We start from the raw sequence: 10,837 nt of genomic DNA on the forward strand, positions 1-10,837 counted from the left end.
GGAGGGTACTAATCTTACTTTTTCTTCAAGAATCTCATTAATAAGGCTCACTATGTTCCTCGTTCCGCCATTAACCCTCAGCCTTGGTATACGCTGTCTGGCCGACGGATCCATACCACCATACAGCATCTCGTTCTCAGCAAATTGATCGGAGAGGGGATTGTCGGTTCTTATCGTTTCTTCTACAGTACTTTCATCTGAAGATGGGCTAGACAACAACCCCAACTACCTAGAAACATCAGCTCGGATTAACGCCACCACATCCGCAGGAACCCTATTAGACTTAAAGAGGGATCTGCGCTGATCCAGGATGTTTTGGACAGACTTACATCGTAGCTCAGGGAACTTCTCAACCATCGCTTGGTGCAGCGGAACACTATACGGTTTCATGTCCGATTCCATTTTTGTTATAGTTAGGTAGGTACGGTAAAGGAAGTCATTATGTTCATCTGTCCATTTAAACCGCTTCCTACCCCGGGGTTCTACAGCACTGGGTGACTGAACTTCAGCCACAACAGAAGCCACAGAAGACGTTCCAGGCCTTGTGGTACCATTAGGTGAGGCGCCGCCACTCGCTCCAGCACTCCTCACCCCAGACTGAACATCACGACGGCTCCGAAGGGTGTCAGCCCGCAACACCCTACCGCCCCGGCATTTATTCACATCGTTGTACTCCATTAATTTTCAAAACAAATGGGTAACAGGATAAGCTCCTGTGGGCAAGGCTCCGACACCTCTAGAAACGGCCGTCCCTAACATGGGAAACAGACGCCGACCAAACGCCGCCCAATCTGGAACAGACGCGTTGGATTTAAAGTACCTGTTAAGGTCCGCGGGTGGGCCTTTGAAGAACACCACCTACCCTGTATATCTACAAGGCCTTCCTCTATCCGCCACCTTGAGGACGCGCCCAGTAGGGGGACAGGACCCCCCCTGGGTTATTATTATTATTATTATTATTATTATTATTATTATTATTATTATTATTATTATTATTATTATTATTATTATTATTATTATTATTATTATTATTATTATTATTATTATTATTATTATTATTATTATTATTATTATTTTTTTTTTTTTTTTTTTTTTTTTTTTTTTGAGGTTTTTAGGGGCATCGACTACTTTGGTCATTAGCCCCATCCCACTTCAAAAAAAAAAAAAAAAAAAAAAACAAAATAAAAAAAAAGGTTCTTTAATTCATATTTCCATGAAGAAAATAAGTGAGCAAAATTTCAATCTTCTAATTTAAAATCCACATAATTACCGCCTAGGCTTTCCTTTCGGCCAACCTTTTTTACACCGCTTTTCCATCCTGCGAACGGCCTCAACTTCCGACGACAGAGTGTCTGAGGCTTCGGACATGGCTTCGTCTTCCCTTTCTGACGCCAATGACGTTCGCCGGCTTATATCTGGTGATGTAAGCTTCAATGGTGCTGTGAGCATCGTTGCAATTGAGTCTAAACTTGCAACCGATGCACTTTCGGCGGCTGATGAACTCGATCCGATATCTAAGGCTGTGCTTGGGCCGGCTGATACAGATGCTCTCGCCACAGTTGTTCTCTGAGCTTTTGGGGGCTCTGTAGGTACGGTTTTAATATCGTCTGTGTCTGGTGCTTTTTCGATAGTTACTTGCACCTCCATTTTGGTTGACGCAGATTTTTCCTGTACTCTTGTCACAGTATCCTTAACTATATGACTCATCGTCGGGGTGATCTTTAGATCTTTGTTGGATAGATCAAGATTTTTCTTCATTACGTCTATTGCTGGAGTTATAATCGAGGATTTTGCTGGTTTTTTAAACTGCGCTGGTGCGGGTCTTCTGTCGGCGACGTCAGTCCGGGATTGAGCCTTCTCATGTTTACTTTGTTGTATCTGATGAGTCGACTCGATCTTGGAATCAATGATTCTTTCTATCACTGTCGCGAGACTTGGTGCCATCGTATTAAGCAACTGCTCCACGTTGATTTTAGGTGTGGGGGGAGCAGCAGCTGCTTCTGCGTATGAAGTCGATGGTCTAGGTGTACGTTGGTTTACAATCTTCTTCGCTTCAGGGTAGCTGACTTTTTGAAGCGTTTTAACCTCCTGAATGGCTGTTTCTGATTTGTATACTGGGCAGTTCCTGGATCGACAGTTATGGTGCCCTTTACAGTTAATGCAGACTGGAGGGTCTTTACATGGATCACCCTCATGAATCTTCGATCCGCATATACAAATTTCCTGCGCTTCACATCTAGCGGCAGTGTGTCCGAAACGTTGACATCTAAAACATCTCATCGGCTGCGGAATAAATGCCCGTACATCAAGCCGATGGATGCCGGCTCGTACCTTTTCAGGAAGACTTGGCCTATTGAATGTCAATACATGAGAGGCCGAAGGAAAAATCTCACCATTTCGTCTCATAGAAAGTCTGCGACAATGTGTCACTCCCTGACTAGACATTTCCTGCACTATTTCTTCTTCAGTACAATTAAGAAGATCACGGCAAACAACAACTCCTCTAGATGAATTAAGTGTACTATGCGGTTGGACAGTAACCGCAAATTCACCGATCTTCTTCAACGCCTGGACTTTCTGACTTTGCATGTCGTTTATAGTTTCGACATGTAATCCGTTAAACGTCTTACGGATATCCTTGACAGGACCACCAGCACAATTTGTAATCTCTCTAGCAATTAAGAATGGACTTACCTTTTGGAAGTTACCATTCTCTTTTGTAATGACCAAAAATCTTGGTTTGGGAACATTATTACCAAACAAAACTTTTCTCAAATCTTTACTGATTTTATCAGCATCTTTTCTAATTCTATCACTCTCCTTACTTTTTTTCCGCTTCGCTTGTGGCGAATCGGCGGTTTCTAAACGAGGGTGTTTACGTGCACCCTCTGCCACGTTAGTTTGTTCAGAAAAATTCATGAACAGTGGATCCCTTCTGTAGCAAGGCTAGCCGCCGGGGTACACCCCCACTCCAGGGCTACTAACCTTGGAGGTCCTATCCGGTACTCCGGTGGAACCGGCATATGTCCTGGCAGAGAGCGGATGCGCAGTCTCTGCACTGACTCCAGGCCCCTACACACCGAAGCTTTCAGGGCTCCCATGCTCCGAACATGGGCACCTTAACTACATGCTTGCCATCGCAGGGGGCATGTGGACAACGGAAGGGTCTCCGTTACACCTGCAATAACATTGACCCTGGCCGCCACATCGCCAGCTCTAAGAATGGTATGAATCCATTTCCAAAATCATATGTTACTCCATTTCCTGCAGGTAGCCAAAAATCCAGTCCGTTTAGTGACCTGAAGTTGGAACCAGGTCAAACTCAACAATGCATAACCGAGGAATTTACTCGGAACCCCGTTAGCCAGCTATATGTGATGTACAAAGGTACAGCTGTTGCCGCCCTGGACGTGGTTATTATTATTATTATTATTATTATTATTATTATTATTATTATTATTATTATTATTATTATTATTATTATTATTATTATTATTATTATTATTATTATTATTATTATTATTATTATTATTATTATTATTATTATTATTATTATTATTATTATTATTATTATTATTATTATTATTATTATTATTATTATTATTATTATTATTATTATTATTATTATTATTATTATTATTATTATTATTATTATTATTATTATTATTATTATTATTATTATTATTATTATTATTATTATTATTATTATTATTATTATTATTATTATTATTTTTTTTTTTTTTATTTTTTTTTTTAACTGAATTTTTACGGGCATCGACTGCTAAGGTCATTAGCCCTCGTCACTTTCTTTAAAAGAAATTTTTATCTCCATCAGGATCGTCATATGTAAGGGTGTAAAGGGCCCTTACATTTTATTTAAAAAAAAAAAAAAAACACAAACTTCACAGTAAACATTAAAACATGAAAGACAAGGACAATCACAAACACTTACGGGGTGTAAAGGGCCCCAATATTAAAATTTGAGATAGGTTCTCAAAAGACCATGAACTTAAAATTATAATTAATCTTCTCAATACCATATCTTTCCTCTTTCTTCTATATGTATATATATATATATAACTACCACTTAGAGTATCTTTTTCCACAGCTTTAAACTTCCATTTTACAGACTTTTAAGAAGTCCACTGGCGTGTAAAAATGCAACTATATTTTCTTCATTTCCATTATCCAGATCAGCACTAATATTATTTGTAAAACAGAACCTCTTTCTGAGGTCCTCATATATGGTACACTCTTCTATTAGATGCTTGGTTGTCAGTGTTTTATTGCAAACACCGCACATTGGTCTCACTTCGCCGGTTAACAAATATAAATTTGTTAATCGCGTGTGACCGATTCTAAGTCTGGTCACCGCTACTTGTTCACGGCGAGTCAATTTAAAGTCGCTTTTCCATTTATAAGGAGAAGTTTTAACTGAGTTTAATTTTGTATTTAAACTCCTCCATTCAGCGTTCCACTTGTTTCTTACTATATTTGTTAGACGGTTTTTAATATCTGCCACTCTTACAGGAAATGCATCCAAATCATCGCAGACTGTTGCCTTTCTGGCAGCTTCGTCTGCGATTTCATTACCTGTAATACCAGCATGCCCCGGAGTCCATACAAATACGCATCGCTGTCCTCGTTGTTTTAGAACGTATAAAATGGACAGGATGTTTGCAATTAGGACATCCTTAATGTTCTTGTTCCGAATTGCGACAAGTGCACTTAATGAGTCGGAACATATTAGCACTCTCTCTTCGCAATAGTGTTCAGTGTAGCGAAGAGCTTGCTGAATTGCAGTGAGTTCTGCCGTGTAGACACTGGCCACATCTGGCAGTCTCCAAGAGTGGGCTTCTTCATTTACATATATCGAGCATCCAACACCATGTTCGGTTTTAGAACCGTCAGTATAAATTCTAATATGTTCTTCGTAACTACTGACGGTTGCTAAAAATTCCTGCTGGATGATCACTGCTGGTTTCTTTTTTATTTCTCCTTGAGAGAGATCCAAACTTGTATTTACCGCTGGCAAGAGCCATGGCGGTATTTCTCTAGTAGAAATTGCTAGTGTCTCTGGTATAGCAATTTCATATTTCCTTCTTAATTCGTGGTACCTAATTCCGGCTGGTCTGGAATAGGTAGCACGACGTTCGTATAATGCAGCCATGGGATGATTCATAAACAATTTATTATTTATATGGGCAGGGAAAGCCCATATATTTGCTGCATATCTTAACAAGAGGATCTCTCTTCTATAATGTAGTGGCATTATTCCGGCTTCAGACATCAGACTAGCCGCCGGACTCGTGCGGAAAGCACCTGTTGCGTATCTTATTCCGCTATTATGAACTACGTCTAACTTTCTTAAGTGCGACTTTCTAGCGGATGAATATACGATACATCCGTAGTCTAGTTTAGATTGAACCAATGCTTTATACAGTCTTAATAATGTCTCTTTTCCTGAGCCCCAATTTAGGTTCGATAAACATTTTATAATGTTTAGGGCTCTTTTGCATCTATCACTCAAGTCCTGTATATGTAATCCCCATGTGAGGGATTTATCCAATACTAGTCCTAAATACCTTACGCTGTCTTTATATTGTATTGGATTATCATCAATTGTCAGAGCAGGACTTTGATGAGGAATTCTCTTCCTACAAAAGTGTACACAGCACGTTTTTTCTGGTGAGAATTGGAATCCTGTATTCCTTGCAACTTCGTTTAGAGCATTGATCGCTCGTTGCAATTTGTACCTCACTATAGCAGTCTTGTTGCTGGCATATACGATTGCCAGATCATCAACATAGACGCTTTTGCTGATTTCTACTGGAATGGCTAATATAAACAAGGTACCGCTCAACGGCGAACCTTGCGGTATGCCATTTTCCAAGATTCTTTCACATGAATATTCGTTGTTGACGCGTACTTGGAAGGTACGGTCATTCATGTAGTTGCTGAGCAGTATAGGCAAATTGCCACGAATGCCCCATTCATGTAACTGGAGCATTATACCATGACGCCAGGTCATATCGAAAGCCTTCTGAAGATCAAAGAAGACTCCGACACAATGTTTCCTTGTAATAAAGCTGTTATATATAATGTCCTCTAAGCTGATCATTTGATCAGTGGTAGAATGGTATTGTCGAAAACCTGCTTGATACGATGATATCAGGTTTTCTTTTTCCAAAACCCAGACGAGTCGATTATTAATCATTTTTTCCAATATTTTCCCCATAGCACACGTCAAAGAAATAGGACGGTAGCTATTGGGGTCTGTTAAATTTTTATTTTTCTTTGGTACTGGAACAACATGAGCTTTTTTCCACTGCTGCGGGTACGTTCCATCCCGCCATATTTTATTATAAAGTTCTAATAGTCTACACTTTGCAGTGGTATTCAGCTGCCTGATCATATTATAGTGGATTTCATCCGGACCAGCAGCTGTGTTACCTGATTTTTCCAACGCCTTCGCGAATTCTTCCATTTTAAATGGTACATTATATGAGTAATTATACTCAGTTCCAAAATTTAGTAGACCTTCGTGTTCTTCTTTTTTGGTTCGAAAACCTTCCTCGTAGTTGGCCGTTTTGCTGGCCTTTTCGAAATGATTGGATAACAGCTCTGCAATTTCATATGGAGTATCTTTTATTTCATCTTCATCTTGAAGGCTAGTTATGGGAGTAAAATCATTACGCCCACAAATCGCCTTCACTTTCCTCCAAACATCTGATGCAGTAGTAGTTTTGTCAATGGATGACACGTATTGCTGCCAGGATCGTTTTTTCGAATCTATCATAAGACGTTTTGCATACGCCCTGTATTTCTTAAAGGCAACAAGATTTTCTATACTAGGACGCTTCTTAAAGGCATTATACGCCCTTTTCTTTCTTTTTATAGCTTCACTTATTTCATCGTTCCACCATGGAACGGGTTTCTTTGTAAGTTTCCCAGATGTTTTGGGAATATATCTCGATGCCGACTCGATTATTGCATTTGTTATGGCGTCGACATCGTCTCCGATAACTCCGGTTGTTTCTGGGAGCATCGTTCTAGCTGTGAAGCTCGTCCAGTCTGCCTTTTCAAATAACCATCTTTTAGGGATGGGATATATTGTTCTAGTAACATCAGTTACAATTTGCACCGGGAAATGATCGCTTCCATGCAGATCGTCTATAACATGGAAGCTGTACCTCGGTGCTATCGATCCGCTTATGAGTGCAAGATCTATACAGGACGTCGATCCATCTCTGGCATTGAAAAAGGTTCCTGATCCGTCATTTAAAATAATAAGATCAGAATTCATCTGGAACCCTTCCAGTTCTCTTCCACGGGGATCTACTCGATCCGATCCCCAGAGAGAATTATGAGCGTTAAAATCACCCACCAGTAAAACAGGTGGGGGAAGCTCGGAAATTAATCTTTCTATGTCATCCTTATTCCAATCGTAATTCGGTAAGTATATGCTGCACACAGTGATCTTAAGCGGTCGCTTCATTCTAACGGCGACCGCTTGTAGGTTGGTGTTTAGAACAACCGCTTCGGTGGTAGCTCTAGTCGATGTTAATATAGCTACTCCACCTCTAACTCTTACATTTGGCGGTTGATCTCGCCGAAATATATGGAATCCTTTTAATTTAAAATTTTCATTTCGGCGGAAATGCGTTTCTTGCAGACATATACAAATCGGGTCTACGTCATGTACCAAGCGTTGGAGCTCATGGATGTTTGAAAAACATCCATTGATGTTCCATTGTACAATCGACTCGCTAATTTTTAATTTTTAATTAAATTATTGCCTGGGTTTTCCTTTCGGCCATCCCTTTTTCCTTTTCTTCTCCATCCTGCGAACAGCATCGTGTTCGCGGAGAAGGTCGTCGCCTGTAAGGCTTCCGGTCTCCGTATCGGAGACCACCGAAGCCGCCGACGACGACGGGCATGGATCGGCGCCGGTTTCAGGCGCCGATTGAGAGGCGACAACCTGCCCGCTCCCCAACACGGGGGTCGCACCGGTCACCGCCTGTGGGAGGGGGGACACTCGCCCCCCCTGTGTGATTTTTTGTGGCCTCTGAGGCTTAGAGGCCACTTCAGTTACAGGAGGCTTGGGAGCCTCCATAACAGACTCTGTAGGTATCGCCTTTTTCTTTTCATCGAGGATCTCGCTGAGACGGACTTGACATTCAGGTTTATTGTCCGTTTTCTTTTCTGGAGGAGCAACTTTCACTTTTATCGACTTATCTTCAGCAGGCTGTATCACTATCTTTGGCTTAACAAGTTCTTTATTGCCAAGAGGTTTCATCTTGTTTTCGATGATCCTCTCAATCATGTTAGCCAAAGTGGGAGCAAGTTTATTTATAATTTGTACCTCATCTACAGCAATCGGAGCAGGAGCAGGAACAGTAGCCGCAGCCTGAGCATAAGATGTTGCTGCTCTAGGCTTACGGGCGTTAACTATTTTTTTTGCATCGAAGTAGCTGACTTTTTGCAGGGTTTTTACTTCCTGCACAGCTACCTCATCTTTGTAGACAGGACAATTCCTTGATCTACAAGAATGCGCTCCTTTGCAGTTTATGCATGTAGGAGGCTCTTTACATGGCTCTCCCTCATGCACCTCTTCACCGCACACGCATATTTGCGGTCTTTCGCATCTAAGAGCGGTGTGGCCAAAGCGTTGGCACTTGAAGCACCTCATCGGCTGTGGGACAAATGCCCGCACATCCAAACGGTGAATCCCCGCTCTTATCTTTTCTGGCAAAGTAGGCCGGTTGAAAGTAAGGACATGAGAAGCCGAGGGTAAGACCTCACCGTTCCTTCTCATGTTTAACCGACGGCACTCTATTACTCCTTGTGCTGCCAGCTCCTCTACAATCTCTTGCTCCGAACAGTTTAAAAGATCCCGACAGACCACAACACCCCTTGAGGTGTTGAGCGTGCCGTGGGGATCAACGCGTACCGCTAGCTCTCCAATTTTCTTCAGCCCTAAAATCTTCTGAGACTGTATATCATTAACAGTCTCTACATGAAGTCCCGTAAAAGTTTTCCGTATTTCCTTTACAGGGCCTCCAGCACATTTGTTTATCTCTCGAGCGATGAGAAAAGGACTCACCCTCGAGAAATTTCCATCCTCCTTTGTAATGACCAAATATTTAGGTTTCGGTACATTACTACTTTTAAAAAAAGCCTTCTGTAAGCTTTTTCTAGCCTCAATCTCTATCTTCTTACTCTCCGTACTCTTCCTCCGTTTTGCCTCAGGCGAAACGGCTGGTTCTAAACGAGGGTGTTTACGTGCACCCTCTGCCACGTTGGTTTGTTCAGGAAAATTCATGAACAAAAAATCCCTTCTGTAGTAAGGCTAGCCGCCGGGGTACACCCCCACTCCAGGGCTACCAACCCTGGAGGTCCGTTCCGGTACTCCGGTGGAACCGGCATATGTCCTGGCAGAGAGCGGATGCGCAGTCTCTGCACTGACTCCAGGCCCCTACACACCGAAGCTTTCAGGGCTCCCATGCTCCGAACATGGGCACCTTAACTACATGCTTGCCATCGCAGGGGGCATGTGGACGACGAAAGGTCTCCGTTACACCTGCAAATAACTTTGACCGTGGCCGCCACATCGCCAGCTCTAAAGGCGGTATAAATCCATTTCCGTAATCGTTAAAAATGTCATATCTGCAGGTGGCCGTAAAGTCCAGTCCTGTAATTCGGCCTATGGATGTAAATCGACCGAAGAAAGTATATCCGAGAAACAACACTCGGAACCCCGTTAGCCAGCTATATGTAATGTACTTGAGTACAGCTGTTACCGCCCTGGACGTGGAACGTAGATGTTGTGTTCCGGACGTGGGGAATATCTACCTCAGGGCATTATTATTATTATTATTATTATTATTATTATTATTATTATTATTATTATTATTATTATTATTATTATTATTATTATTATTATTATTATTATTATTATTATTATTATTATTATTATTATTATTATTATTATTATTATTATTATTATTATTTTTTTTTTTTTTTTTTTAACTGAATTTTTTACGGGCATCGACTGCTAAGGTCATTAGCCCTCGTCACATTCTTTAAAAGAAATTATTATCTCCATCAGGATCGTCATATGTAAGGGTGTAAAGGGCCCTTACATTTTATTTAAAAACACAAACTTCACAATAAACATTAAAACATGAAAGACAAGGACAATCACAAACACTTACGGGGTGTAAAGGGCCCCAATATTAAAATTTGAGATAGGTTCTCAAAAGACCATGAACTTAAAATTATAATTAATCTTCTCAATACCATATCTTTCCTCTTTCTTCTATATGTATATATATATAACTACCACTTAGAGTATCTTTTTCCACAGCTTTAAACTTCCATGTTACAGACTTTTAAGAAGTCCACTGGCGTGTAAAAATGCAACTATATTTTCTTCATTTCCATTATCCAGATCAGCACTAATATTATTTGTAAAACAGAACCTCTTTCTGAGGTCCTCATATATGGTACACTCTTCTATTAGATGCTTGATTGTCAGTGTTTTATTGCAAACACCGCACATTGGTCTCACTTCGCCGGTTAACAAATATAAATTTGTTAATCGCGTGTGACCGATTCTAAGTCTGGTCACCGCTACTTGTTCACGGCGAGTCAATTTAAAGTCGCTTTTCCATTTATAAGGAGAAGTTTTAACTGAGTTTAATTTTGTATTTAAACTCCTCCATTCAGCGTTCCACTTGTTTCTTACTATATTTGTTAGACGGTTTTTAATATCTGCCACTCTTACAGGAAATGCATCCAAATCATCGCAGACTGTTGCCTTTCTGGCAGCTTC

The 10,837-nt window shown here is 40.8% G+C and overlaps 1 protein-coding gene across 1 annotated transcript in view; it reads right to left on the bottom strand.

Moving 5' to 3' along the window:
- The window catches only part of LOC142318091 (adipokinetic hormone/corazonin-related peptide receptor variant I-like), a 714,190-nt gene that overhangs the window by 183,972 nt on the left and 519,381 nt on the right, over positions 1-10,837 (bottom strand). The window lies entirely within an intron of this gene.

Source organism: Lycorma delicatula, chromosome 1, assembly GCF_047948215.1.
Source record: "Lycorma delicatula isolate Av1 chromosome 1, ASM4794821v1, whole genome shotgun sequence".
Classification (NCBI taxonomy): domain Eukaryota; kingdom Metazoa; phylum Arthropoda; class Insecta; order Hemiptera; family Fulgoridae; genus Lycorma; species Lycorma delicatula.